This window comes from Salarias fasciatus, unplaced genomic scaffold (genome assembly GCF_902148845.1).
Source record: "Salarias fasciatus unplaced genomic scaffold, fSalaFa1.1, whole genome shotgun sequence".
Taxonomy (NCBI): domain Eukaryota; kingdom Metazoa; phylum Chordata; class Actinopteri; order Blenniiformes; family Blenniidae; genus Salarias; species Salarias fasciatus.
In genome coordinates, this window is record NW_021941407.1 from 85,555 (window position 1) to 112,119 (window position 26,565).

The 26,565-nt window shown below is 49.0% G+C and overlaps 1 pseudogene; it reads right to left on the bottom strand.

The window, feature by feature from the left end:
- Positions 1-1,648: 1,648 nt before the first annotated feature.
- On the bottom strand, positions 1,649-26,391 carry LOC115385811 (GTPase IMAP family member 9-like; annotated as a pseudogene).
- Positions 26,392-26,565: the final 174 nt, after the last annotated feature.

The following is a 26,565-nucleotide window of genomic DNA, read 5'->3' on the forward strand; positions in this document are numbered from 1 at the left end:
GAAATTTCCACCACAGGCCCAAAGAGGGGAAGGCTCCATGACGAGGTCCCCTGCTGACATTGATTAGCATATGAAAGACCAAGTCACACCTTGTAAGGCAGACTCCTGAAACTGGCTGTCTGCAGCCTTTTGCTGGCACAGGGCAGATATACCGGCTGTAGGAGACAGAATTAGGTGTGGGTGCACTGTTTGTTTAAGCGTGGGTGTGTGTGTGTGTGTTGCGGAGGCGGGGTTCACTTGGAGTGGGTGTGTGCACGTGTGGATGGTTGTGCGTAAAGGTGCGCGCTCACCTGTGGGGCAGGAGGGAGAGTCAGGGTCGGGGAGTAGCCGTATTTTTTGTTGGCCGCATCGTTTTTCCACATCTTTTGTTACAGTTCAACTTCTGGTTTCATGTCATCATCCTCCCGTTGCTGCGCCCTGATAGCTCTGTCTGTTTGCTCCGCAATAAATGCACCAAACTTATCTTTGGATCAGAGCGTATTTTTGCACCTATTAAACAATCTGCGCGTCTCAAATCTACGACCCCGGGACCCGACCTCACACTCTCGGCGGCTACAAGGCTTGGAAAGGGGAAGCCGCATCACCGGCCATATGCTCCTTCTGGGTACTCCAGCATACAGCCCTTTTTTTGCTGTAACAGCAGCTTTGGGCTTCACGCACAAATCAAACTCATGCTGCCAGTTACCAAAACCTCCACTGAAAGAATAATACTGCGTTTCATACATCTGATGATATAGTAACAAAGATATTGACAGAATACATTTATGATGCCAGAATACATGCAGACATTTTAGCTGTTTTATTGTTAACACTAGTTTACATTCATTGACTCTAGTCCAAGAGCTCTGGTGAACAGGAAGTAGGCTGGAAGTTAATGGATGTGATGCACTCTTTGGCTGAATCAGACCACACCAGTTTTAGAAACATTCAATTCATGTTTTTTTTTTTGTTTTTTTGTTTTTTCAATGAATTGAACAATTAACCTACGGAGCCCCGGACATGACATAGCAAAAAAAAAAAAAAAAAAAAAAAAAAATTTAATTGTGGCAGATAGCACAAAAAAACAACAACAACAACAAAAAACGTAATACCACCACTGGGACTGACTACAGTGTCACCATAATCACTACAACCTTCATTTGTCTTTTTTCGAATTTATTGGATATGGTATTTGTCTTCACTGTTGCAGCATCTTGTAAATTGTAGACGGTCCCCTAACCCCGCAGCACAACACGGCTGCTCCGGCTGAAATCAGTATTGTTTCTGCTGCTTGATAGACAGATACTTTTAGTAAAAATGAGCTTGTAGCTTATCGTCCACCTCACAGCGATGGGATGGAGGCGCCCTTTGTGTGTTACTGGCGTTTTGTTAAAGAGTTAGTGAGACTGAAAGTCCGTATCTGTCCATATGCTGCCAACTTTACTGGACTGGTCAGGATATGAGTGATATAACTAATTCGTGGGAACGAATTAGTAATTCGTGCGCACAATTTAATTATTTCGAGGAAACGAATTAGTAATTTGTGGCCACAATTTATTATTATTTTTTTTTACCATGTCATGTCCGGGGCTCTGTATTAACCAGACAACAAATTACTGTTCACACAAAAACAGTCTAATACTCCTTTTTTAATTATTAAAAATCCACCTTTTTTAATTAAAATGTATGTCTTGGGTGCTATGCTGGTTCCAGGGGGCTACAGCACCACTAAACCACACCTGTAACACTGATTGTAAATAAGACCAAAAAGTAAGCAAAGAATTCAGAAGAAGAAGATTAAAAGAACTTCAAAATACAAAGAACAAAGTGTCAGAGACATCTCAGAACTTTTCTTTTTCTGGCTATTTGAGAAAAGCAAGCAATAACATTGATAAAAGATAAATGAAAATTAAACAGTAAGAGAGAGAGAGAGAGAGAGGTGTAACAACCATCAGCCTGCCTCCATGATAAATATCTGCTCAGACGTCCTTCTTTGGACACCAGAGGGCAGTGTGATGATCTGAGAGAACCTGCAGGAGCTCCACCTTCATTCTGTCAAAGCATGACAGAACTTGCAACTTATCATCTAAACAAATTTCCAATGGCCTCTCCCACAAGTCGAAAGCCTTGTACATCTCTTGCGGGTTCCTCTCCATCTCTTGTTTTTCTTTGCGCATTTTTCTCCTCTTTGTCCCACAGGATGCGTCTCTTCTCCTCCTGGATGGCCCTCTCAGCCTCCTGGAACATCTGGTTGGTGTAGTGGCTTCCTCCGTTCTTCTGCACCACGTTTCTGATCTTCTGCAGCAGCTCCTGGACCTGAGAGGGATCTTTGTTCCTGTTGTTGAAGACGTGGTACTGGTAGTTACATCTGGCCACCAGTTCCTGCAGCTCAGGGCATTCAGCCAGGAACTCCTCAATAGCGCAGTCTTCCAGACTGTCTCCATGAGTAAAGAGAACCATACAGTATTTGTCTGCAGCCTGGCCAAAGATTTCTTGGATCCTTTGCACCGTCTGCTGCTCCTCCTCGGTGAATCTGCCCGGCCTGATGACCACCAGGAAGATGTGCGGTCCAGGAGAAGCATAAGAGATGCACTGGCATAAGTCCTTGGTGGTTTTGTCCACGCTGGTGTAAAACAGGTCTGGAGTGTCAATGACAGCCACCTGCTGACCAAACACTGCAGCTTTGATTTTGGAGCACTCCACCGTCATGGACTTGGCACTGAACTTGGACTCAAAGCACTGGCGGCCAAGAATAGTGTTTCCTGTGGCGCTCTTCCCGATTCCGGTCTTTCCGACCATCACGATCCTCAGCTCACTATTGTTGGTGAAGTAAGAATCTGTGTGGAGAACAGAGAGAATGAAGGAGGAGTTACAAACTGCTCGACATCAAACACAGGTTTGAACACTTTCTGCTGGATGAGAAATTAAAAAAAAAAAAAAGCTACTCTAACAGAGCTAAGAGAGAGAGAGATTTTTTGAGTATTATTTTCTGAACTGGTTCCAGGCCAATGACGGCCCAAAGCAACAGTTTTGGTGACCTTCAATGAATTACAGTTTGTTAGTTCTAATCCAACACTTTAAAAAAAATGATCATGACTTTTACATAGAACCCATTACTCAAAAAAAAAAAAAAAGATTCATTGGATGAACGCAATTAAAATATGTGCAGGATTCCCATCCAATAAAGATATGTAGCCCCAACTCAAATCAAGTACATCTATACATGACTCTATGTTTGAGACTGTCCAACTTGTTTTGTTCTTTTAGATCCAACCATAACTAAATCATTCTGTGTAAACCAATTAGTTCTATGAGTTCTACTCATTTTTTTGTCAAATATGTTAAATAAGTTGGCTGCCCACTTGTAAGTAGATTTATTTCATATTAATCATATTGTTTTTTCTTGTTTTGTTTTTTTGTTGAACCTTAACATTGTGATTTTTTGGAAATACAATACTGTCATGGCCCGATGTAGACTGATGCTGTACAGGGAGCTTCAGGTTTCAAACTTTTCCAACTTTCTTTCTTGAGCTTTTCCTGCATTACAGTTTAGCATTTTCAGCTCAGCATTCACACATGCAGTTTCTTCAGGAACTGCACTTTTTTTTCTAGTTGCTTTTACATTTGTTTTGACTGATTTTTTTTTCTCTTCACTGTTCTGTGCCAGTTTTCTCCCTCCTACAGATGTTGATTGATAGTCTGTCCTCAAGTGATGGCAGATGGTTCCCCCTGGTGGCGGTCCTTCCTCTTGCAGCAGTGTATCTGGTCTTATTCGGTGATTAGTAGGTGTGGATAAGTCTGGGGACTGCCCTTCATTTTGTGTTGTCCATGCCACTTCAAGGTAACCTCAAGGCGACTAAGTGTCTGTGAGTGGCTGGTAGGCAGTATTAAAGCACATTTAAGATGACGCACGACTTGCTTTTTATCTCGTATTTCGTTTCCACACACACTCACACCAGTTTTACAATCACTACATTAGCTCCATGTGTGCTTAATAATTGATTTTTGATTGTTTATTTATCCGTATGTCTTTCAGAATTGCGTTTACCCTGTGAGCCACCACAGCCTCTGTGCTCCTCTGGCACTGGGCCATTTTTAATTCTGAAGTATAGAGCAAGCACACCCACAGCAAGGTGCCTTTGGAACTGTCTGCTGGAGGACCTCGGGGCCACAAAGGATGTTCAGGTTGATTTTCTCATCAGGTTTACCTGTTCTCAACCTTATGTTCATATTTATTTTTTATTATTTGATCATTTGTCGTGTGTGTGGGTGAGTACGTATGTGTGTGTGTAAGAGAGAGAGAGAAACTGTGAGGCCACGTATCATTTTACCAAATAAAATACTAACAAAAGAAAAATAAAAAGATCAAACAGTGTAAAAGCAGAGGGCAGTTTGTCATCATTGCAGTGTTGCCTGTCATGATTCATCTCCATTTCACACTAAGTTATAACAGCATCAGGTTTTAAAGTTTCCAGGACTTACCTTCAGGTTCTGAGATGTTTTTGGAGTGTTTCTCCCATACACCCATCAAGTTCATTTTCTCCAAAACTGTTTTAGTGACTTCAAGACTGCGATTGCTGTAGGTCTGCTGCATCGTATCCACTGTGTTTTCTCTGTTCAGTTTCTCCAGTTTACTCTTTGGGATTGGTCTGAATCCATCAAGAACTCCATCTTGCCACAGATACCACTGGAACCTTCCAAAATCTCCATCTACCAAATCATCCAGAATTCGCAGGAGGACTTCTTGAGGTGAGCTCATCTTTGACCTTATGGAGAGTCTGACTGATCTCACTAAACTTTCAGTCTGTCTTCAGAGTCCCTGGAAAGACCACAGTGAAGTGCTGGATTCTGAAAAACACAAAACGAGAATATTCATGAGGTCTGTCGCAGTCAACAATGTCATTTTGTCTGGAACTACCACTGACTTTGTCTTTTAGTCATATTGAGTGCAGACCAGGACATAGAGACCAGGTGTCAGAAATAAAGGCCAGGGGTTTTGATTGTAAACTGTACTTGGAAATTAGAATGGAAGTACCACAGAATCCTTATTCAAAGGTATATTGAAGGCATCAGCTGTGCCAGCCAGCCACATTTATTATTGCTTACCGAGTCTGACATTGTGAAAATCTCTAGGAAAGTCTGCGATGGAAAGTTAGAGCAATGCTGAGTGCTGTGAGCAATGAGGTGAGCAGTATGAGCCCCGGCGTTCGCTGGGCGTTTACTCTGGAGGAGTGGGTGGGATGGAGGGAGGGGGACAGGAGGGTTTTAGGGGGTTTTGATACCCTGGAGCGGCTTGGATCTGGGCTCTGGGATGGCTGTCGGTTGTCTGGGCCCTGAGGGTCTCTCTGGCCTGCTTCTGGCCTTCTCAGAGGTCAGAGGTCATGATCAAGCTGATCTTTAATCACTCTTCACATTCTATATGTGGACCCGGTTCCCTTGTTCTCTTGTGGTGGGTTAGACTAATGGAGATCTGTAGTAGGCCTCTCCTGATGCTCTTGTATAATTTGATATCTGGATCGCCAGCTTCTCGTCCCAGTCCACCACCAGCTATAATCTCCAACTGAAGTCCGTAGGATGCGCTCTGTCATCTCTTAAAGCAGGTGCAGTAGCCGCTCATCTGGAGTGTCGATATTAATTTTTTTTTTTTCCTTTTTTTTTTGTCTGCATTCATCTCGAAGTCAAACAACACCTGCTGTCAACTTCTAAGATCACTTTGCAATTTTATTCTTTTTGCAATTTAGTGACCATCACCAGCCCTCATATCTATGATAGAGGGCAGTGTGACACCACGTGAGGGTTGTGAAACGTTGTGAGGGTGAGGGAAAAGGGTGAGGGGGGACTGACTAGATGGAGATGATAGAGCTGAGGGTACCGATGATAGAGGACACCAACCAGTGTCTGGGCGCTGAAGGGGAACAACCGGTGTGTTCAGGTAAGTTCTATACTGCACAGTGAGTCTAAGCAGAGGCTGGAATGATCATATAGACGTGCATGTGATGTTACCCAGTCGACACCAATCCACGCCACCGGAGCCCCCATAATGCCACGCCTCGCGACCCAGGGGGGAACCGGGAAAGGCCGCCACCCCGGAGGCCCGGAGGCAGCCCCCAGGGCGGCCCCCGAGGGAGGCAAGGAAACAGGGCGAGCCCGCCGCGCACCCCCCCCCCCCCCCCCCAGACCCCCCATCCGTCCCGCCCCCGGGGCGCCAGGGGCCAACCAGGACCCACTGGGGCAGCCAGGGGCACAGGCGACACCCAATGAGCAGCAGCGACACCAGCCCAGGGGAAACCCACCCTAATGCTGGACATGTCTCTGGGGCCCAGCGCCCCCAAGAGGGCCAGGAGGGAACGCCACCAGGACCCAGTCGGGGTCTCTCCAGCGCCGGGGACCAGGGACACGCCCAGATAAAATCCTGCCCCCCCACCCCCCCCAAAACAAAAAAAAAAACAAAAAAAAAAAAAAAAAAACAAAAGAACAGAGGGTGCACCCCACACGCTGCGGGGGCCCAGAAGACACAGCAGGCCTGCCGCCAGGACACCCAGGCCCCCCCCCCAGTCCCACCCCCGACAAGCACCCCCCACAGGGCCGACCTGCATCCGCACCACAGGTACCCGGGGCCAGCGGGCCGACCCCAACACCCCAGCCCCACCCGAAGCAAAGGGCCACCAGAGACCCCCCGTCCCCCGGAGTCCCATCCAGGCACCCCCCCCACGCCCAGGAACCCCCGCACCACCAAGGAGCAGCCCGTGAGCCAGAGTGAAGCCAGATTTGATCTAGTGGTCTGGCCAGGGAGGGGGGGCTGGTCCCCACGAGCCAAACCGTATTGGTTTGTTGTTCACCTTCCCTACCTATTAATATGTGACCCGGTTCTTAGCGAGCTACATTCTCCCGACCATGTGAGTTGTGATTAGAAAGTGCAATGTGGTGCATTAAAATTGGGCGGAGGAGTGGCGGGGGGCCCAGCCGAGGGCTCCAGGGCATTCTTGTCCTGAAACCTACCCAGCCAGGCAGAGCCCCCGTCCCCCCCAAACCCCCAACCCAGGTTATGGATGAGTGAATGTGGTGCATTAAAAAAAACAGGGGACCTTTCCCCACCTCCCCCCAGGTGTGATGCATTAAAATTGATGTGTAGCATGTAGTATGTGGATAAAGTGACTGTGTTTGTGATGTATGAGGTGAGGCCCGTGCGGGTCCAGCCCGCCTAACCAGGACCACCGGAGGGTGGGACGCGGCAACTATCCCCCAGCAATGCGTGAGCCCAAGTGCAGAGAGCAAGAGGTCCAGGAAAGACCCCCGGGAGACAGAACAACCCCCGGCAGGACCCACAGAGTGTCGATATTAATTAAAGACGTCTTCACTTTGTACTCTCTTCCTTCTCCTACACTCTTGTTGTTGTTCTTTGCTTGTCTGTTCACATGTTTGTTTCCTTCTCTCTCTGTCTCTCCTCGCGTCTTTCTGTCCCCCTGTCGAGTCCAGCAATGTCATGTATCAGTGCTCAAAATAAATAAAATGAAGTAAGAATCCATGTAAACAAGAGGAGCTTTATACTTATCAGCTCCTCTTAAAGAGCAGATCTGTCTGGAACAGAACAGCAGCCAGAAGCTCCATTCTGCTGCCTCCATGCTGGACAGGACAGGTTAGAAAAAAATATGAAATAACTAAATAAATAAATAAAAAGATGGGGGGAAAATGTGTAAGTAGGCCATGTACACAACAGTCAGTCATCACTGTTGATAAATGCCTCTTGTTCTTAACCACCATAGTCGTGGACTTTTGAGACCATTTGCCTTCAGAAATGTGTTTCCAGTGTCAGTGGCCACTGTCAGGTTATGTGTGGAATGTGGAACCACAGCTCTGCCTCAACTTGAAAAAAAAATCAATCCTGAAGATACAAAGGACAACTCTATTCTTCTCTTCTTTGCTTCTCCAATAAGCAATTTCATTCAAATAAACACCCAATGAATATTTCATAATTCCAACAACTGTCCCCATAAAGCAAACAGTTATGAAAAGTTTCAGCTTTGTTCACTTAATGATTCAAGTAACAATATTAAACTTCAGTTATCATATTTAATGTTTACGTTAACATGCTTTAACTTGCTGTTTTAAACTTCAAGTATTCACCTTTTAAAAGATGGCTATCAAGTGTACACAACAGAGGGCTGTGAAGTAAACACATCCAGCCTTGTCTCCCCTCCTCTCAGGTTTATCAGGAGACGTGACCATGTCTTCCAGTGAGCATGGGCGACAGCCACCAGAGCTGCCACCAAACATTTGGTTTTGGTGCACATATACGGCTGGACGGAAGCGCTGCTGCAACAGACAAGTCCTCCAGTGGTGGTGGTGGGGGGGGGGGGGGGGGGGGGGGGGGGGGGTGTTGGTGTAGATCTGTCACTGTCTGGGAGAGACTCTGGAGCTGCTCTCTGTGTCATTACGCCTCCATGTCTGCCTCGGGAATTTCCACAGATATTTGTGACTATTGTACATCCACCTGAGGGCTGATGAAAAAAACGCTCGTGAGCTTATCCATCAAGTCACTCAGAGGCTTCAGTCTGTCTCCTCACATCATCCTGGGTGACATGAACCACTGCACCCTGAGAACTACGCTGAGAGACTTCTACCAGTCCATCACACGCCCAGCAGACAGAACAAGACCACTGATCTCTGTATGGAAACATCAAAGGTGCCTAGAAATCCATCCCTCTGCCTCCTCTCGGTTCCTCCGACCACAGCTGCATCCAGCTCCTCCCTGTCTACTGGACTGTGCAGAGCCTCAGAGTGAAGACCTGGGACCATGATGCCTGCCTCACTCTGCAGGGGGGCTGGATGCTACTGACTGGAACACATTCACTGAGTCCTCTGCCAACATAGATGAACTTACTGATGTGGTGAGCTGCTGGGTTACATACTGTGAAAACTGTGTTATCCCTGTTAAAACGGTAAAAATATATCCTAACAACAAGCCGTGGGTTTCTAAAACACTCAAAGATCCGTTACAACAAAAGAAAGCAGCCTTCAGGGAAGGGAATAGATCATCTCTGTATAACTTGCAGAAACAAAAATATAATATGAGATCAGAGCCTGTAAAAAACCTAACGAGAAAATTGAGAGTCAGCTTTTTAAGACAAATGACTTGGGTTCTGTTTGGGACAGTCTGAAAACGATCACTGGGGTGAAAGAAAGTAGCCGGAAACACATTCAACTCAACGGCTACAACTCAGACTGAGAACTCGCTCCGAGCCTTAGTGGCTTTTATGTAAGATTCGATGATTCTGATTTCCATAGAAAACACACTGAGCTGAAAAACCACCTCTCATCTGCTCCTCCTTTAAACCCCTTCTTTGAAGGGGAAGATGTAATTAAGTGCTTCAGAAAATGTAAACCAAAGAAAAGCCCGGGCCCTGATCATAGAAGCGGTCACCTGTTAAAACTTGCGCTGAACAGCTTGGCCCTATCTTTAACTATATCTTTAACATCTCTCTCTCTCTTCAGACTGTGCTATCTCTATGGAAACAGTCTATTGTAGTACCTGTTGCTAAAACAAGACATCCCAGCACACTGAATGATTTCCGGCCGGTGGCGCTGACCTCCACAGTGATGAAACAGTTTGAGAAGTTAGTTAAAACGGAGATACGAGCAAAAACCGAGGCTCTACTAGACCCCCTCCAATTCGCTGGTAGGAACCACAGAGGTGTTCAAGATGCCACAGATACTTTACTCAACCTGGTATGCAAGCATCTCGAGGGCAGCAAGAATCATGTCAGGTTTTTTTTTTTAATTTCTCATCAGCTTTCAACAGGATCCAGCCTCACATCCTAGTAGAGAAACTCGTAGACCTGTTTGGTCTGGATGGAGTCTTGTGGGCTGGATTCTGGACTTCCTCACTAACAGATCACAACAAGTCAGAGTGACTGGAACACTGTCCAGCCTTCTACCATCCTCAACCGGTTCACCTCCAGGCTGGGTTCTGCCTGCACTTCTTTACATTCTTTATACTAATGACTGCTGTAGTCGTCACACAAACAGATTCATTATAAAGTACGCTCTGTTATAGTCAGCCTGCTCCATGATGAGGAGGTCGGCCACGGCCAGGTACTTGATGATTTTGTATCCTGGTGCGATGAATTATTCTTACAAATCAACGTTCCTAAAACAAAGAAAGTCTGCATTGATTTTAGATGCTCGACCATCCATAGTCCAGTAATTGTACCATCCATAGTCCAGGACCATCCATAATCAGGGAGTGGAACTGGTGAGCAGCTACAGATATCTGGGCACTATAGTAGATAACTCGCTCAAATTCACTCTGAACTGTGATACGCTCTGTAAAAAGGGTCACCTCTTTCATCTGACGAAGCTCGCCAAATTCCAGGTAGACAGAAGCCTGATGAAAATGTTTGACTATTCTTTTATCGAGTCTGTTTCCTCTTACATCCTGTGTTGGTACGGTAACCTTGCTGTCAAGGACAAAACGTTCTCTTATTAGTTTTTAAACGTCTTAATGGCCTTGCACTGTCTGACTTAGCTGATCTGTTTTTACCCTATCCACCCTCGGGGCCCTGAGGTCCTCTGGCAGCGCCTTATTGTGTGTTCCCAAAGCTAGAACCAAGACCAGAACCAAGACCAGAACCAAGACCAGAACCAAGACCCATGGTGAGGCGGCTTTCAGCCACTACGGCCCCCGCCTGAGGAACAGCCTGCCGGAGAACCTCAGGACCAGAGAACCTCAGGACCAGAGAACCTCAGGACCAGAGACCCTCAGGACCAGAGAACCTCAGGACCAGAGAACCTCAGGACCAGAGACCCTCAGGACCAGAGAACCTCAGGACCAGAGAACCTCAGGACCAGAGAACCTCAGGACCAGAGAACCTCAGGACCGGAGAACCTCAGGACCCTTGAGAACCCCAGGACCACAGAACCTCAGGACCAGAGAACCTCAGGACCAGAGAACCTCAGGACCGGAGAACCTCAGGACCAGAGAACCTCAGGACCGGAGAACCTCAGGACCAGAGAACCTCAGGACCAGAGAACCTCAGGACCAGAAAACCTCAGGACCAGAGAACCTCGGGACCGGAGAACCTCAGGACCAGAGAACCTCAGGACCAGAAAACCTCAGGACCAGAGAACCTCGGGACCGGAGAACCTCAGGACCAGAGAACCTCAGGACCACAGAACCTCAGGACCAGAGAACCTCAGGACCACAGAACCTCAGGACCACAGAACCTCAGGACCAGAGAACCTCAGGACCACAGAACCTCAGGACCAGAGAACCTCAGGACCACAGAACCTCAGGACCACAGAACCTCAGGACCAGAGAACCTCAGGACCAGAGAACCTCAGGACCAGAGAACCTCAGGACCAGAGAACCTCAGGACCGGAGAACCTCAGGACCCTTGAGAACCCCAGGACCACAGAACCTCAGGACCAGAGAACCTCAGGACCAGAGAACCTCAGGACCGGAGAACCTCAGGACCAGAGAACCTCAGGACCGGAGAACCTCAGGACCAGAGAACCTCAGGACCAGAGAACCTCAGGACCAGAAAACCTCAGGACCAGAGAACCTCGGGACCGGAGAACCTCAGGACCAGAGAACCTCAGGACCAGAAAACCTCAGGACCAGAGAACCTCGGGACCGGAGAACCTCAGGACCAGAGAACCTCAGGACCACAGAACCTCAGGACCAGAGAACCTCAGGACCACAGAACCTCAGGACCACAGAACCTCAGGACCAGAGAACCTCAGGACCACAGAACCTCAGGACCAGAGAACCTCAGGACCACAGAACCTCAGGACCACAGAACCTCAGGACCAGAGAACCTCAGGACCACAGAACCTCAGGACCACAGAACCTCAGGACCACAGAACCTCAGGACCACAGAACCTCAGGACCAGAGAACCTCAGGACCACAGAACCTCAGGACCACAGAACCTCAGGACCACAGAACCTCAGGACCAGAGAACCTCAGGACCACAGAACCTCAGGACCAGAGAACCTCAGGACCGGAGACCCTCAGGACCGGAGAACCTCAGGACCACAGAACCTCAGGACCAGAGAACCTCAGGACCGGAGAACCTCAGGACCACAGAGACTGTTGATGTTTTTTAAGGGAGGTTGAAAACACACCTTTTTAACCTGACTTTTGATTGACCTTTCATAGTTCTGATCTCCATCATTTTAAATCTTTGGCATTTTTATTTTTAATCTACTTATCCTATTTATTTATTCTATTTTTATTATGTTCTTCTAACTTATTTTACTGTTTTACTTTATGATCTTATCTTACTTATTTTCTATTAGCTTTGTATCATGTCTTTATGTCTTTAGCTGCTGAACTCCAGTGTTTCCTCAGGGGGGTCCTTCACACTGAGGGGGGTCCTTCACACTGAGGGGGGTCCTTCACTCTGAGGGGGGTCCTTCACACTGAGGGGGGTCCTTCACTCTGAGGGGGTCCTTCACACTGAGGGGGGTCCTTCACTCTGAGGGGGGTCCTTCACACTGAGGGGGGGGCCTTCACACTGAGGGGGGTCCTTCACTCTGAGGGGGGTCCTTCACACTGAGGGGGGTCCTTCACTCTGAGGGGGGTCCTTCACACTGAGGGGGGTCCTTCACTCTGAGGGGGTCCTTCACACTGAGGGGGGTCCTTCACTCTGAGGGGGGTCCTTCACACTGAGGGGGGGGCCTTCACACTGAGGGGGGTCCTTCACACTGAGGGGGGTCCTTCACACTGAGGGGGGTCCTTCAGACTGAGGGGGGGGCCTTCACACTGAGGGGGGTCCTTCACACTGAGGGGGGTCCTTCACTCTGAGGGGGGTCCTTCACTCTGAGGGGGGTCCTTCACACTGAGGGGGGTCCTTCACTCTGAGGGGGGTCCTTCACACTGAGGGGGGTCCTTCACTCTGAGGGGGTCCTTCACACTGAGGGGGGTCCTTCACACTGAGGGGGGGGCCTTCACACTGAGGGGGGTCCTTCACACTGAGGGGGGTCCTTCACACTGAGGGGGGTCCTTCACTCTGAGGGGGGTCCTTCACTCTGAGGGGGGTCCTTCACACTGAGGGGGGTCCTTCACTCTGAGGGGGGTCCTTCACACTGAGGGGGGTCCTTCACACTGAGGGGGGTCCTTCACTCTGAGGGGGGTCCTTCACTGAGGGGGGTCCTTCACACTGAGGGGGGTCCTTCACTCTGAGGGGGGTCCTTCACACTGAGGGGGGTCCTTCACACTGAGGGGGGTCCTTCACTCTGAGGGGGGTCCTTCACACTGAGGGGGGTCCTTCACACTGAGGGGGGTCCTTCACACTGAGGGGGGTCCTTCACTCTGAGGGGGGGTCCTTCACTCTGAGGGGGGTCCTTCACACTGAGGGGGGTCCTTCACTCTGAGGGGGGTCCTTCACACTGAGGGGGGTCCTTCACTCTGAGGGGGTCCTTCACACTGAGGGGGGTCCTTCACTGAGGGGGGGGCCTTCACACTGAGGGGGGTCCTTCACACTGAGGGGGGGGGCTTCACACTGAGGGGGGTCCTTCACACTGAGGGGGGTCCTTCACTCTGAGGGGGTCCTTCACACTGAGGGGGGTCCTTCACACTGAGGGGGGTCCTCCACACCAGGAGTTGGTCCTGGTCCTCTGCCGGGGTCACTGCACTCCAGTCCTCTGGTCCCGGCTGGCCTGGGGGGCTCCACACCTCGGTGTGCGGGTTCCCTTGGTCTGGCGGGGTCGGGGGTCGAGCGCTGGGGCCCCAGTATTATTGACCTTTGCCCTCTCCTGGTGTGGACGGCCCCACTGGTAGTGTTTTCCCATGATGCTTAGTGCCATGCCATGTCTCCTCTGCTTTGCTGTAAGCAAAAATTGGGAGTGTGTCTGGGGGTCCGTCTGAGCTTCCTCCTGTCCTCCACATCACATGACACCCAATATAACCCTGTTTGGGCTGTGTGTGTGTGTGTTTGTGTGTGTGTGTGTGTGTGTGTGTGTGTGTGTGTGTGTGTGTGTGTGTGTGTGTGTGTGTGTGTGTGGTGAATGGTGTATACTTATTGATGGTGCGATTGTATTCTTTTGTTTTATGACTGTTTTTTACTGTTCAGCACTTTGTGTTGTTTTTGTTAATATGAAATAATGCTATACAAATAAAGTTTGATTTGATTTGATTTGAAAAACTTCCTAGGGAGAATTGTGTGCATTGCTTCTAAAGTAGCTTCAGCAGCCTGGAGGACATTGAGAACACTCGGCTGCTTGGGAAAGCCAAATCCATTCACAGAGATGAAACTAACCCTCTGCACCAGGGGTACAAGCTCCTTCTCTCTGGCCTCCGCCTCACTGTTCCTCTAGCCACGAAAAACAGATCTAAAATTTCTCTTGTGCCTCTCTCCATCCACACTTTAGACGCTGAGGAGAAGAGGAGGTAATAGCACCTCATGTCATTTCTCCTTACTCGTTGGCGATGTTAACCATGCTTTTTACTGTGCACCGACTGTATACTTGCTGACCAGTTGTCTGTTCCTTCTCTTTTACTTGTTTGTACTGTTAACCATGCACTTGGTCAGAGTTGGGTATGTAACGACATACGTAAGCGTTACAAGTAGTTAAATTACTTTTGATGGGAACCAGTAGTGTAACAGCACTACTCCTTCTCGATTGGTAGTTAAACTTGCGTTACAAATGAAACGCTACGATCGTTACTTTTACAATGACTGCAAATAGAGCAACCAAAATCTTACTATTTTAAGCGGAGGTTTTTTTATGGCCACACAGTGGTTAGCGCTCGTGCCTCACAGCAAGAAGGTCCTGGCCGGCCCCCGGGCCCGGAGGGTGTGAGAAACTTTGCGCTCGCCGGCGGGCCCACCGCTGGGGGTGGCCGCCGCACCGGGGGGCCCGGGGGTACGCTGCCAGACCTCCGGAACCGACTCGGTGCGACGCCCGGGGCGGACCCGCTCTGTGGGACCGCTGGGTGAGACCGCGCGTCTCGGTCCTGCTGCCGAGCGGGTCGGCGGGGAGCCAGTCGGAGCGGCGGGGGCGGCCGGCGGTGTGATCCGCGGTCGCCCGCCCCCAAAGCCCGACCGGGCCTGGAGGCCGGGCCGCCGGGTCGGGGGACCCGACTGCCACGGCCACGCAGCTGTTAGCATCGTAGTTAACTTAGCTCGAAGCTAAGCTGGAAGTCAGTCAGAGCCGGACTACGCAAGTGGACAAAATCCTCCTCCCAGTGGTCCAGGGGAGGCGTATCAGCACGTGAACTAAATCCAAATGGTTATAAAACACGCTCCCCGACAAGTTGCGAGGGACGGCGCAGGTAGGTGACGTGTGATGTGGTAAGTGACGCACTTCCTGTGAGACGGCAGATTCAAACTAAGCGCGCTGACAGATTCATTTGTTTACTGAATTTCACTAACTCGGCTCTAAAAAGTCGTAGAAGTAGAGAAATTAGTGTGTTTCAGGTTCACCCTGGAGCACAGTGAAGAGGATTCGACCAGCCTGACAGAGTACATAGATCGCTGCTTCAACCGGATCGTCATGGGGAAGCCGAATCAAACATCCACCCCCTCTACTTCCTCGTCTAAAGCCAAGAGACAGCGGGAGGAATCGTCTGGAGCTATTTCTCCACCTGCGAACGACTCGACGGACGTTCTTATCTCCATAGATAAGAAACTTTCCAGCCTCGATGCTCGCCTGAACCTGTTGGAAATCCTCCACAAGGAGTTCCAGGCTGTGCGCGAGTCGCTGGAATTCAGCCAGCAGCAGGTCGAGGCGCTGGCGGCGGAGAACGCCAGCCTCAGAGAGTCGGTGAAGACCCTCACGGAGGGGCTGACCCGACTGTCAGAGGAAAACAAGAAGATTAAAGAAACGGTGATCGATCTCCAGGCCAGGAGCATGAGGGACAACTGAGTGTTCTCTGGAATCCCGGAGCAGACGGAGGAGGACCCCGAGGCGACGGTGAAAAGTTTCATCAGAACGCAGCTGAAGCTCCCGGAGGAAGCGGTGAAAAACATCTCCTTCCACAGGATCCACCGCCTGGGAGGGAGAAGACCCGGCGAGTCCAGACCCAGACCCATCGTGGCCAAGTTCGTCAACTTCAAACAGAAGGAGCAGGTGAAGAGCCAGGGCCGGCAGCTGAAGGGAACCCACTACGACGTGAACCATCAATTCCCGAAGGAGATCCTGGATCGGCGCAGAGTTCTGTTCCCGATCAGGAAAAAATCCATCTCGGAGGGCTCCCGCGCCGTCATCGCCGTGGATAAATTATTCATCAACGGCCAGCTGTTCCGTGACCCAAACATCACTCCGTGGCTCTACTGATCTCAGGTGCTGCATTCTCACTATCCCATAATCACTCCGTAATATTGATACATAAAACAGCCATAAATTAATTAATAGTAAGTCACTGCCCGTCTCCACTGCACTGCTCACCGTGGATGTGTTTTTTTAAGCATTTGTTTCTTTTTTCACTCTCACTTTTTTCTCTCTTCACCCTTTTTCACTCTCACCCTCTCACGCTTCACTGTAGCTGCACCCGTTACCATAGTAACCCGACACGCGGGGCGCACCGGGACATCGGCTTATTGACACACATCACTGTACAGGTTCACGCGCACTATAAGCATGTTGATAGACAGATTCAGAACGCACACTCAGCTGACATGCAGGGTGCACACCAGGAAACAACGGGCTCCATTCAGACACCAGGTTCAGTGAAATGCATGTAACACTCATAGCTGTCTAGTCATGAACACTCTCAGTTTTGTTTCCTGGAATATCCGTGGGGCTGGTACAAGGGAAAAGAGATTAAAAATTACCCATCGGCTTCAGGAGTTGCAGGCAGACATTGTCTTATTACAGGAAACTCATCTAACAAACTCATCAGTAGATCTTCTCCGATCAACACAGTTTCCACAGGTGTACTCAGCCTGTTACAATTCCAGGCAAAGAGGAGTAGCAACTCTTATCAGTAGAAGGTTAAACTTCTCTACTGACAGTTCAATCATAGATCCAGAAGGCAGATTTGTTATTATCACATTATCTATCCAGAATGTTAAACTCTGCATTGCTAACGTGTATGGACCTAATGTTGACGACCCCTCCTTCTTTCACTCCCTCTTCTCCTCACTGGATGATCACTCAGGTCACACATTGATTATAGGAGGGGATTTCAACATGGTTTCTGACCTGCAATTGGACAGACTGAGTACCACAGGAAGTCAGCGACTCTGGCAATCCTCAGAAACTGTGAAACAGTACATGAAGGATTCTGGTCTTTGCGATGCCTGGCGCTCTCACCACCCCACTGCAAGAGAATACACATTCTTCTCTTCAGTTCACCATTCCTACTCTAGATTAGATTATTTCTTAACTAGCAGCACACTGATGAATGACATCTCAGAAATCAAAATTCATCCCATCATCATAAGTGATCATGCACCAGTTTCATTTACTCTCAGAAATAAGAAGAATAAACCACCAACTAGAAACTGGAGATTTAATACATCATTACTTAAAGATCCAGAGTTTATTAGCTATCTAACAAGAGAATGGTCTATATATTTAGAAAATAACGACTTGCCAGATACTTCAGCATGTGTTCTTTGGGAGGCAGGGAAAGCGGTGATGAGGGGAAAAATAATTTCCTTCTCCTCACACAAGAAAAAGAAAGAAGCTTCAAGAACTTTAGAATTGGAATGAAGAATTAAATGGCTGGAGGAGGCTTATCATGTCTCCCCACAAGAGAACATACTGAAGGATATAAGGAAAGCTAAACTTGAACTGAATGAAATTCTAGATAAAAAAACTCAATTCCTGATCCAACGACTCCGTTTAGAGAACTTTGAGCATAGTAATAAATCTGGAAGATTCCTGGCGAATCAGTTAAAAACAAACAAGGAGAAAAACACGATTTCAGCTGTTAAAGACTCAGAAGGAAACATCAGCCATGACCCGGACAAGATCAATAATATCTTTAGAGATTTCTATCAAGGATTATACCGATCACAAATAGACACAACAGATGAGGAAATTAATACTTTTTTTAATGATATTAACCTTCCAAAACTGAAAGATGAAAACAGAATAGTGTTGGATTCTCCTCTTTCAGTGGATGAACTCCATAAATCTCTGCAGGATATGCCCAACAATAAAGCTCCAGGTCCAGATGGCTATCCAGCAGAATTCTATAAAGAATTCTGGACCATGTTGGCTCCCACTTTTCATAAAATGGTAATGGAAATAAAAAATAAACGAACAGTACCCTCAAATATGAACTTAGCCAAAATAACTTTAATACTTAAACCAGGGAAAGACCCCACACTTCCGTCCAGTTATCGTCCTATTTCATTAATAAATGTAGATCTCAAAATAATCAGCAAAGCCCTGTCCAGAAGAATAGAAAAGGTAACCCCGCTCATAATACATCCTGACCAAACAGGGTTCATTAAAGGTAGACACTCATCCAATAACATGCGCAGATTAATTAATATAATAGATTACGCTACAATACACAATCTGGAATCCATAATTATCTCTTTAGATGCTGAAAAAGCTTTTGATCGAGTAAATTGGAAATTTCTATTTGGAATATTAACCAAATTTGGGTTTGGAACGTCTTTCATAGATTGGATTAAAATCTTATATAACAACCCAGCTGCATGTGTGAAGACTAACGAGCAGACTTCTCCAAGCTTCTGTCTGCAGCGAGGAACCAGACAGGGCTGTCCACTCTCTCCTCACTGTTTGCCATCTTTATCGAACCTCTGGCAGCTGCTATAAGACAAAATAAAGACATCAGAGGGATCCTGGCTAACAATAAGATAGAACATAAAATAAGTCTTTATGCAGATGATGTATTGCTTTTCCTGCAGAACTCTCCATCTTCTATCTCCCAGACAATCACACTTATTGACACATTTTCACTAATATCTGACTATTCTATCAACTGGTCTAAGACTACAGCCATGCCTATAAACTGTGATTTACAAAGTATACCCAATGCTACAATCCAGTCTGGAAACATTAGATATTTAGGCATAAACATTTCTCCAAGGATATCAGAACTTTTAAAACTAAATTACGTTCCGTTACTGAAATCAACAGAGGATGACCTCTTACGGTGGAGACGCTTACCTATATCTCTTATGGGGAGGGTTGCCACCATTAAAATGATGACTTTACCTAAGGTTAACTATTTATTTTCAATGATACCAACCAAACCATCGTCTGGCTGGTTCAAATCACTGGACTCATACATATCTAAATTTCTCTGGAAAAATAAACCATCACGTATCAGTTTAAAGACGCTACAACAGACTAAAGACAGAGGTGGACTAGACTTGCCTAACTTCAGTAATTACTTTATAGCCAGCAAGCTGCAATATATCTCCAAATGGCTTAAACCTAACAATTTAGATGAGCCATGGCTGGATGTAGAACAAGCATTATGTGAGGATCTTGTCATCTCTGACCTGCCATTCATCAGTCCCACCATCAAATCCCATCGCTGTTTTAAAAGTGTCAACATTAGTTCTTCTTTAATGGCTTGGTGGGACTTTCTAAAGCTAACCAAATCTTCTCTGATCCCGTGTAAACTCACACCCATCTGGAACAACCCGGACATCGTGCAAAACAAAAAGATGATCAACTTCACTCAGTGGAGAAATAAAGGAATCAGCCAGCTTGAACATATCATTGAAAATGGCAACTTTCTATCATTCAATACTCTCATCTCACAATATGGAATCAGCAGCACAGCATTTTTAGAATATCATCAACTTAAATCTATCATAGGTAAAAAGTATACCTTTAATCAATTGCAGGGACAGCTACCTCTCAGGGTCGAAGAATTCTTAAACCTCAGTTCCCCAAAGTTGCTATCAAAGATATATAAAATATTATCAAAGGTAGAAGATGAAATCTTCCTTCCAACCTTAAAATGGGAGGCTGACTTATCTAACAACTTTGACCAAAATGCGTGGTCACAAATATGTTTAAATACTTTCAAAATGACAAAGAATTCAAATATACAACTAATACAATTCAAAATTCTGCATAGAATTCATTACACAGGACGAAGGATGTTCCAGATGGGTCTATCACAATCTGATATCTGTTCACATTGCAATGATAACATGACTGACAACTACCTCCATGCCTTGTGGTCCTGCTCACCAGTGCAGAGGTTCTGGCTTCAGGTGTGTGAAGACCTGTCAACATGGTTCACATGCAATATCCCTGCAACTCCCACACTGTGCCTTTTAGGTGATCTGGGTGAAATTAACATGTCGATAAACTCTGTCTACATGGTTCTCACCATCTTGTGCATCGCAAAGAAAACTATCCTTGTAAATTGGAAATCCAGAAATAATCTGAGTAACGGGCAGTTTAAGAATCTTCTATTAGATCATATCAGCTTGGAGACGATGTCTGTCTGTTCAGAGGATCAATCAGCTGAATCTGGTTCCCTCTGGTCCCCTGTGATCAGCTCCATCACTTAATGTAAGGGGAAGATGAGGGCCTCTCCACTTTGAGGGTCGGTTGTTGGTGGGGGGGCCTCTCCTCTCTGGGGGTCGGTGGTTGGTGGGGGGGCCTGATGGCGGCAGGTGGTTGGCACTGTCTTGGGGTCGGGATCTGGGCAGCTTCGCTGGGGGCTGTCTTCGTGTTTGGTTTGGATTGGGGGTGGGGGGGCCGCCGGTTGTTGGGGCTGTCTGGCGGCGGTGGGGCGGGGGCCCCGGGGGGCCGGGGTCGGCGGGTGCCGGTTCATGTCCGGGCGGCCGGGGTGTCCTGGGGCGGGTGTGGCTGGGGGCCCTGGGCCCTGGTGCCTGGGGGCTCTCTCCTTCCGTGAGGGTGGGGGGGTCGACCTGGCTGGGGGGGCCGGTCGGCTCGGGCGTGCTGCCGCGGCCTGGGTCGGTGCACGCCCTGGTGTCTGGTTGCTGCCCCGGAATTCAGGGCATCGGGGTGGGGGGTTGTGGTGGTGGGGGACAGGGGGGGGGGGTGGATGGGTGGGGGGGGGCGGGGGAGGTGGGTGGGTGGTGGGGGACAGGGTGGGGTGGATGGGGGTGTAGATAGGGGGGTGGTGGGCTGTGGGGGTTAGGGGGTTGGGGAAGGTGCGTGTACGTGTATGTGTATATGTGTGTGGGTGTGTATGTGTGAGTATGTATATATGTTGTTGTATGTGTGGGTATTTATGTAGGTGTATGTGAGTGTGTGGGTGTGTATCTGGATATGTTTGTGTATGACTATGTATGTATGTGTGTGTGGGTATGTATCTGTGAGCGGGGTATGTATGTGTGTGAGGGTGTGTATCTGTAAGTATGTATGTATGTCTGTACGTGTGGGTGTATATGTGTGGGTGATTGGAGCTATGTATGAGAGAGTGCGGTGTCCTGTGGGGGGGGGGCCCCGGTGGGCCTGGGGTCGGTGGGCCCTGGGTCTGGGTCCTTCTGCTGCCCCCTGTCTGTCCTCACCTTCACTCCTCCTGATGCATGATGGGTGTGTGCTTCTTGGGTCGGTGGTTCTCTGGCCATGGTCGCTGTCCGCCCTGGTCCTGGAGGGGGGGGGGGGGGGGGCTCCTGGCCTTGTCCTTCATCGGGGGGCTCCTGGGTGACGGAGGTGCTGCGGCATCCCCGGACCCCCCTCTCCCCCCGCTCTCATGCACACACACGTAGGGCTTTGGGAGGCGGGCTTATCAAGTTGGGTGTGGTGGAGGGGGCCATCTAAGTGGCCCCAATCACTGCACCCTTCAGTGGCTCGCCTCTCAGTCTTAATTGCACTTAGTCATCTAACACGACCAAATACATACAAACACACACATCGGGGGGTCTTGGCGCGCTGTGTCGGGGGTGGGGCTGTTCAGGTGGATGAGACTGCTCGTTTGGCCTCACTCGCGGCACGGTGTGGTTACTGACCCTCAAATTTTAATCGCAAACAACATATACTCCATCAACACTCACGAGACGGAGGGGGGGGAGGGAGGGCAATGGGGTCTTCTGCGCCCCCGTTTCCAGATTCCTTCTGGTGGGGAGTGGGGCGGGGGGGGCTGTTGTTTTCCCCACAGGCCGGGGGTTTGGACCGGCTGTGGTTTGGGGGGCTGCTGGCTCAGGGGGGTGCATACCTGTCTGCGGCGGGGGGGTGGGTGGGTGGGGGCGGCAGTTGTGGGTGGCGGGGGGTTCTGGATGTGGGGTTCGGTGTTCCCTTGCCTTCCGGGGGTGTCTCCCACAGGATGTGACAGTTGGATGACGCGGGAATGTGAGTGTGTTTGGGGTAGGATGGACTGTGTGTGTGTGTGTGTGTGTGTGTGTGCGTGTGTGTGTGTATATGCGTGTGCATGCGCGTGCTTGTTAGCGTGTGCGTGAGAGGGTGTGAGTGTGTTGGAATGTGAGTGTGTGTGTGTGTGCGTTTGGTTTAGGGATGAGTGGTTGTGTGTGTGCGTGTGTGCATGTGTGTGTGTCAGTATGAGTGAGTGGGTATGAGTGTTGGGTTGGGGCGGGGGGGAGTGAGGCGGGAGAGGACAGGGGGTGGGAGGGGTGGGCCGGGCGGGGGACGGGCAGGGGGGTGGGTTCCGGGTGGGGGTCGTGGGGTGGGGGGGTGGGGTGGGGTGGGGTGGGGGGGTGGGGTGGGTGGGGGGGTGGGGGGGGGTGGGGGTGGTGGGGGGGGTGATGCCCTGGATCTCGGGGTGCGTGGCCGGAGCGCTGGGGGGGTGTACTGGCCCGGGGTGGGTAGCCGCCCGTGTGGGCTGGTTCTCCCGGGTGGGTCATAGCCCTCCGCCTGGGTGGGGGGTTGGCTCCTGGGCTCTTGGGCCTCGGGCTCTCGGCCCTGCCCGCCCCGGGCGTCCGGCGCCCGGGGTGGACCGGCTCCTGCCGGTCGTGGCTCCGCGGGGCCCGGGCCCCGGGACTGCCGGGGTCCCCGGCCGGGGCTTTCCTCTGCCCCGTTTCTGGACTGGAGCGTGGGCGTCTGCCTGGGGGGGCGGCTTGGATCCGGGCTCTGTGATGTCCGCCGGCTGTCTGGGCTCTGAGGGCCTCTCTGGCCTGCTTCTGGCCTTCTCAGAGGTCAGAGGTCATATATGCATGATCACTATCACCATCACTGTCACCATCATATTCACATGATCACGTTGATCTTTAATCACTCTTTACACACTGGGTTACCTTGTCTTCTTGTGGTGGTTAGATTAATGGTGATCTGTAGCAGACCTCTCTTGATGCACGCCCCTAGTTTACTACTAGTTACTACTAGCTATATTCAAAAAAAAAAAAAAAAAATACGGTTTGTGGTGTCCTTGCATTTCCCTCCTCCCCTACACCTCCTTTTATTTTTGTGGCCTGGTCTGTTCACTAATATGGTTTGGAAAAAAATGGGGGGAAAAAAAAAAAAAAAAAAAATGTATGTATGGTTCTGTAATTTTCTGTGTTGGTTGTCGGCTCTGTTTTGGTGTTGTCTAGATTGGGGGTTTGGGATTGTTCTAGGTTGCGTGTGGTGCGTCGACAACACTGTCTTGTATTGTGACTTTGTACATAGGTTGTGCCCCCCCCCCCCCCCCCCCCCCCCCGTTCTCCCTCTGTTTATCTTTCTCTCTTTCTGTCCCTGCTCTCTGAGCGTTTCCGTCCCGGTCCTGTCCGGTAGCCATGCCGGATGCCAGCTTTAAATAAAGGCAGCAGCAGGAGGAGACTCAGTCTCATCCTGCTGCTAATATTAAAATCTGTTCGGATAGTAAAAGGCTACAATCATACAATATTGCACGCCCCAGCTACCGAACAGGACAAGGGAAAAAAAAAAAAAAATAAAACATTTTAAAAGACCTGTTTTCTTTTAAATCAGTTAAAATAACGTTTTGATACACAGATCTGCGCGTGCGCAGTGCTCCGCGGAATGACATACCGGAGCACAGCTCCGCGGAGCACTAAGCAGTAACGAGTAGTGTAACTTCGTTACTATTTCCATGGAGTAATCAAGTAGTGTAAGGCACTACTTTTTTCAAAAGTAACGAGTAACGGGTAACTCTTTACTTTTTTGAGTAACGGACCCCAACTCTGCTCTTGCTCATGCAGCTACTGTATATTGGCTGACCAGCAGTCTGTCATTTGAAGGTTCAAGGTGTGTCAGAGCTGAACAACATTAAAACATTAGCAGGAATGGAGGATTTATGATTATAATGAGTACTTATCTTGAGGTCAAAGATAATAACTCTTAATGCACAACCACTTGAACACTGATCTGCATGATCAGACCTGTTTGGCATCAGTCCAGACATTCCTCCCTGAACAGTGCGCTGGGCGGGCGGCGGCACCACCAAGCCTGAGGCCACCTTCACAAGGGTTTGAGTGTGAGTGTGTGCGCATGTCAGTAAAGATAAAGATTCATCATGATCATAAATTCCTGTTAATATTTAATGTTGTTTAACTCTGACACTCCTTCTGAACCAGACCAGCCTCAGCCTGACAAACACACACACACACTGTAAAATGAATAATGTCCTCATCAGGACCTCCACAGTGACAGTACAGAGAAACACACACATCTGAAGGCTGTTCCTGATGTGTGTCTCCACTAGAACAACAGGTGTCCATAATGTAGGCTGGACAGACACACAGACACACAGCCAGCAGCCACACAGTCAGATCCAGTCCAACACAGCGTTGTGAAAGCTTTGTTGTAGCTGACAGAGATTCTCACCTGATCAACTCTCTTCACATCTTCTTCAGACTCTTTTGGAGAGAAGAAGCTGCTCTCCGTCCCTCCTCAGTCCTTCTGTCTGTCTCTGCTTGATGTGAGGACGCCGTCTCACTGTCTCAACCCACACTCAGAGCTGAAACGTCACACTATTTCCTGTTTCCTGCCAAAACCCGCCCCCCTCCATAAGAAGCAGCCCAGATCTCAACCTCTGCAGGGATTTAAGTTAAAACTGTAAAACCATGATGTGAATCCTGAAGAACACAATATAAACACACAACTGCTCTGAATAAACAAAGGAAAGAGGCAACAACAACTGGTTCAACACAAACAGACAACTGTGTGTGAAGAGAGGAGGAGGGGGGAAACAGGAAGTGAGCTCGATGTGTTTCTCAACAGAAGTCGACGTGACGTCAACCTGGTCTCATTCTGCTTCTCACCACAAACCACAGCAGACGAACAGACACAGAGTTCACACAACACTTCAACTCTCTCAGCTGAAGCTGGACTCTGTGTTCCAGTCCCTGTTATGACTCCACTGATCACTGGTTCTGCCGCAGGAGGGGCTGACCTGAGGTCAGTACCTCGGTGCTGCTGTAGCCCCAGGTGGTCCTGGTGAGCCTGGGACCACTGAAGACCAGGTGAGGCTGAATCAGTCATTTCTCAGTTCATAGTGGAGGAACGAGGCACACTCTGGAGCACAGCAGCTAACAACTCCTGTTCCTGTCATGAAGGCAAAGACTCAGATATGGAGCAGAACACCAGCAGAGCCTCAGAGAGAGTTCATTAAACCTCCAGGCTGTCAAACAATCCAACAGGCTGCAGCTGAGATGGAGTCGAAGGTCCAGGCAGAACCAGAGAACTGGAGGAAAGCAACACGGGTATCTGGGACGTGTCTGAGAGAAGGGATGGAGTGATGTTTACTCTCAATGCATGTGTGTGTGTGTGTGTGTGAGGGAGAGAGATGGTTTGAGAGGTGAGATGGAGGACTGAGGGAAGGAACTCCAGATCAAAACGGCGGCCAGGAAAAGACTACAGTTAAAACTGTGGATCAGAGGATGTGCTCGGTAACACAGGAGGGCTTGAGAGGGGGAGAGACCTGTTTCCTCTCTCACTATTTCCTGCTTGCTGTTCAAACTCAAAGTTAAACCGCCCAGCTCCATAGAAACATCTCAGCCTCTTAGAAAGTTATTTTAAAATCATGAAACTGTTGTGTGAGGACTGAAAAACACGACATGAACACACACCTGAACAGAGGAAACAGTATGTCTGTCTTTTCCTTGCTCGCTCTCTCTCTCTCTCTCTCTCTCTCTCTCTCTCTCTCTCATCCACCGTTTCCTGCTGTTCATCTTGAATTGATGTTTTTCTGTCAAAGTGTTTGCCGAAAACCGTGTTGAATTTAGTTGATATAAATAAAGTTCAATTAGGACTCATGGGTCCTGCTATTGTGTGTGTGTGTGTGTATGTGTGTGTGTGTGTGTGTGTGTGTGTGTGTGTGTGTGTGTGTGTGTGTGTGTGTGTATGTGTGTGCCACACAGTCAAATCCAGTCCAACACAGCGTTGTGAAAGCTTTGTTGTAGCTGACAGAGATTCTCACCTGATCAACTCTCTTCACATCTTCTTCAGACTCTTCTGGAGAGAAGAAGCTGCTTCAGTCCGTCTCCGTCTTCATTCTGTCTCCGTTCTTCACACTCTGCTCTGACAAACACGCAGCGGAAAGTTTTTCTTGTCTTTCAGGGAAATCACGTGTTCTGCAGAGGGTGGAGGGAGACAGGAAACAGGAAGGGTGTTTCCTGTTATGGCCTGTTTCCACCTCCCCTGCTCTGCTCTGCTCTACTCAGCTCGGCTGTGCTCGTCTTCTGGACGTTTCCATCAGCCCTCTTTACCACCACCCGGGTAGGTTTTTCGGCCTACTCGGCCAGAGGGACCACAGGCATCATGTACTCCACCCTCGC